Here is a 4920-nt window from a genome sequence, read left to right as displayed (position 1 = left end):
TGATTTTTAAAAATAATAATAATAATAATAAATCCTATCATTTTTATGCGCAATCTCAATTTGCGGGCTTCTATTGACAACTATTTCCAGCTCAAGGGTGGTTTAGTCTCCTTTTGTAGAAACCCCTATACAAATCATATTATTATTATTATTATTATTATTATTATTATTATTATTATTATTATTTTGTTGTTGTCTTAACCCTCGTTTGATTCTAATTTTTCATCAAAAAAAATTAATGTTTTGATCGTTACTTAACATGGTCAGTCGTCATTTTTTATTGCTTCACTCAAGGCGAGACTCACTTTTCTCTCTAACGGTCAAAAAAGTAATTCTCATAATCACTATCGAACATACCCTTAGTATCATTTGAAATGGAAAAGGTGAAAATTGGATAATGCAATAAACCTTATAAAATGTTAGGAATTGTCTAAAAAACTAAAGAGCCCATGGCCCATAACCGGCTAATGAATTATCTAAAGAAGAGCAAGAAGATGTGGGCTCTAGTATAGCTTTGACAAAATTGAGGTAGATTTTCATGACAACATATCTAAGGATTAAAGTAGCATGAAACTTTGTTTACATTCAAGAAAATTATAATCTAAAGTTAGTTTTGGGGTTCATTTTCTTCATGCCTCATCGTGAAGGGGGGGGAGAGAGAGAGAGAGAGAGAGAGAGAGAGCAAATACTTGAATTAAATTGACAAACCAAATTCTATTTGATTTATAACTATTTTGAAAGAAAGATTAACATGAATGAATCATTCATAACTAAAACAAGGCATGTTAACTTTAGTCTATCTCTCCATCATCTAGTATGTTTTAAGAAGTGCATAAACCTTTTGTGAACAAGAGTCTCTTTCCATAAACAATGTATGAATAGTTAACTCTCTTTCTAATTTAGAATATACTATAAATGTGGATGTTCCACAGATATATAAGATCGTAGGTTCAAAAATCGTCTAAACAAATATTAGCGTAATAAGAAGCTAATCAATTTCCTCTTGAGGTTTATTTAAAAACAAAATCACATATAAATATATTTTTTAGTTACTTTCACTAAAAATTTCAACCAAAAGCCTAATTGATACTTCAATAACTTTACGATATATTTAAAAAGTTATATATGGACAAAATATTAGAAAAATGGGGTGCAGACAATGATTGTGACATCCAAGGTAGAGGTGAAGTCAATCCAATTTCGTCCTTTAGGATTGAAAGAAATTGACATGTAATGGTGGTGGCTAATTAACAATGTTTTCATCATTTTCTTGAACAGAATCTAAGGATACCAATGTTTCACCAAATGGTATCTTTGAAAAACTGCATGTAGATGGTTTCTAATTGTCATCATGGAATTTTTCCGTGAAGTTCATAGACAGGTGTGATAGATAAATTCGAATAGAATTTACCGCAACTACATTGCTTTTTCGTTTGAACTTGTGGGTACAATTTGATTTTAAAATATTTAACTAAATTATAAAATTGCGTTATGATCTCAATTCAAGAGTGCATGAATTTACTTGAATTGTTAGTGAAAGAATGATGAAACTAGGACAAAATGAATCCTAGAATTAAAGAAAAAAAAAATAGAGAGAGAAGAAGAAGAAGTAATTTCTATCTTGCTTATTTTCTTGATTTTCCATTATTTTTTTATAAAACATTTTTCTTTTATAAATTATTTACAACCTTTCAAATAAATGCAGTCCCCATATAATTTCTAGATAGCAAAGTTTCACATTTTTTCCCAATCCTTTCAATGTTTTCAGTGATTATTTTTAATATTTACATAGTATTTTGGTATTTCGTTTTACCATGACAAACATTTTATTCACAGCACACAGTTAGAAATACAAGTGTAAAGAATTAATTAACAGAACAAGACAAATAAAAACGTTTGTAATTGGTTGGCGTATTGTACGTACGTGATAGTTTTGTTTTTATTTTATTTTTTTTCAGAACGCTTGATGTAAAATAATACTAGGCAGCATTTGAGTGATACAATAAATAATTTATCAATTATTTTTGGTTGATCATGTATAGTTCAATTTAACTTATCAAACATGCTTTAACATTTTTCGGCTAATCTTCCACAATACTCGATTTTGGCCTTGAAATTTTTTGACCTTGTGCTAACATTATACGAGATTTTCCATATACTTTATGAGTTTGTACATGTAGATGAATATTATTATGAAGGTCATCATCTACGCAGAACCTTAGACAAGAACCTATATTGTCTATAATTAAGATCAATCTGCCTCCCGAGGTATAGTTCAGTGGTGCAAAGGACGGAAGTGAGGTTATCTCACGTCTTATTGGCAGCCGCAGTGTGGGAGTTTGATTCCCGAGACATGAAATTGGACTCCTTGTAAGCACAGTGTACAGGCAGTTCTTATTCCCTGACCTGTTGGGGTACATTCCGCGATTTACCTCCCTCACAAAGCTTTAGGGACGGGGCGGTGGGAATCGTCAAGGTTGGAATTCAACCTTTTTTATAATCAAGATCAATCTTACCGATATTGTTTAATTTAAAATTACGAGAAAAATAGAAGCTGTCAAAGTTTAATGAGATTCTAGGAAGATTTTGGTTTCCTTTATGTACCCAAAACTGCCCTCATTTCAAAGATTGAGAAGACGGTCAAAGAATAAATATGATATTCGGCTTTATTAATAGCATATTTTCTGCTTTACGGCCCCATTCAACAAACGTATCAACATTCTCTTTCCTTTTGCTTCACTTATCCACTTTAGAGAGAGACGCCTTTCTTTATTCCTTTGATATTCAAAATCATCAAACTTTTGCTTTTTAACACATCATTTATTGGTAATCCCACAATTCATAAGCAAACATTGTATCATTATGTGAAATGAAAAGCAATGTGTGTAGGGATGGGGGATGACATATTTGAAAGATTTGCATAAATAGTGCTTAGTGGTGTCAAAACGATGTTAGGTGGACATTTAATAATTATTGAATATGTTTTCGATGCAAAATATATTTAATTTCTCTAAAAAAATATTTTCAATATTAATGAAATGAATTTGACGGAAATGTCAGTGAAAAATAAAAGAATACAGACTAAAGATTAAACGAATAGATCAAATTAAGAGTTCTTTATTCTGTGTGTATGCTCATAATTGAATGATAATTATCTTTTGAGGTACTGCAATCTCTTCTTGTAATAGCAACACTTCACACCATAGGAAACTAAAAACAAGAAATGCATTGGGTACTCTCCTTTTAAATGAAAGGACTAATGCATAATACTTTTGAAGACAGTAGGGCAAAAATGCAATTGTTAAAAAATGAATGAATACTACAAAAATATGAATATACATTTATAATAAGCAAAAAGTTGCATCTAAAAAAACACTACACTTGAAATAAATAAATAAATAAAATTATATCTGTCTGAACAAACAAATATATTATGGACGATATTTTTCCAAAAGGACATTTCCTTCTCAATAGGTCAATTTTTTTTAGAAATGATCACACATGTCACGATTCAAGAGAAGATTTTGTCAATTGAAAGTGGAACATTTTATTAATTAAATAAGTTTTGTTGAAAGATTTCTACAAATTCATCCATCATTAATTAACTAAACTTTCAAATCAATTGATTAGAGGGGGAAAAAAAGAAAATAAAAGAAAATCAAGAAGAGGGATAAAACACCGGTTAAGATGTTTTTATTTGCATTAAATCAGTAAAATTGAACATATATTAATTTGTTACATTATATGCTAAAAGCTAATAAGTACCATGATGATATCAATATGTTTAAAGAAGTAACAAGTCTGAACCGCCTTCCTTTAATTTGTTTTGGTAAAAATTGTTGAAATACAAAAATTGTAAAAAATATTGCTCTTGAAAAGTTTCAAACACAGGACCTCCAATTCAATAATGAAAGGATTAACTAACTAAGCAAATAGAGATGTTTGTTATTAATATGAGTTATCAAATAGATAATCTAAAAATTCTTTCTATTATCAAAAAAAGAAATTTCCCCGACGAATCCAGTTAGGACAGTCACTACCTAAATTCGCCCATGATAACTTGTATCCATTTTATTAAAGATATATATTTTATTAACCATTTTGATCACCTGCCGGTTTAGGCAGTGAGTTTTGACCCATTGACGCAGTTGTTGATCGAGTCTATCGTCTAAACGATGACGCTAAATCAGACCAAGTGCAGACAACTTTATTTATTATTAGTTTTGTCCGATTTTAACATAATTACTGATACAATTCTCATTTGTTCCAAGGACCAGTATTTATTAATTTTATTTTTTTTGATACTCAGGTGTCCATCTTACAGCGACTAATCTTGAGGTTTACGATTTAACTCCTCTTCACGCAGACCAAATAAATCGCGGGTTGTGCCCCAAACTGACCAGAGTCCAAAAGCCCCTCCAACTGAACTGTCAAAGTGTCAAGCGAGTCAAATCCATATATGCGCCTTGCCTGTTCCAAGGACCAGTATTACTCATGGAGACCTAAGCCCAAGTTCCAAATAATGTGGAGAAAAAAAATAATAACAAAAAAATCGTTTCTCCGATTTTCCTCAAATCTCCAAATCCAAGTTTCAAGTTTTTAACCTTTTGCTCTAATTTTTCATTCACAGAAAAATGATTTAGAGAAACCAAATGTACTATGAACATTAATTATAGAGTAGCATGTGTTCAACTATAATTCCATAAAAAATGATTACTAATATTTGTCAAAGTTGGTCAAAACCAACTTGATAAACCAGTTCCAACGTTACTTATCTTGATTTCAAGTCTCTCTCCTTTTAACAATTTCATAAAATCATTCCATCCCCCATAAAAAATAATTATAATAAAAACAAAGCAGTTAAAATTAGAGAATTTTATTTTATTATTATTATTATTTTTTTTTTTTTTTTTTTTTAAA

This window comes from Olea europaea, chromosome 22 (genome assembly GCF_002742605.1).
Source record: "Olea europaea var. sylvestris chromosome 22, O_europaea_v1, whole genome shotgun sequence".
Classification (NCBI taxonomy): Eukaryota; Viridiplantae; Streptophyta; class Magnoliopsida; order Lamiales; family Oleaceae; genus Olea; species Olea europaea.
This window is presented reverse-complemented; position numbering follows the sequence as displayed.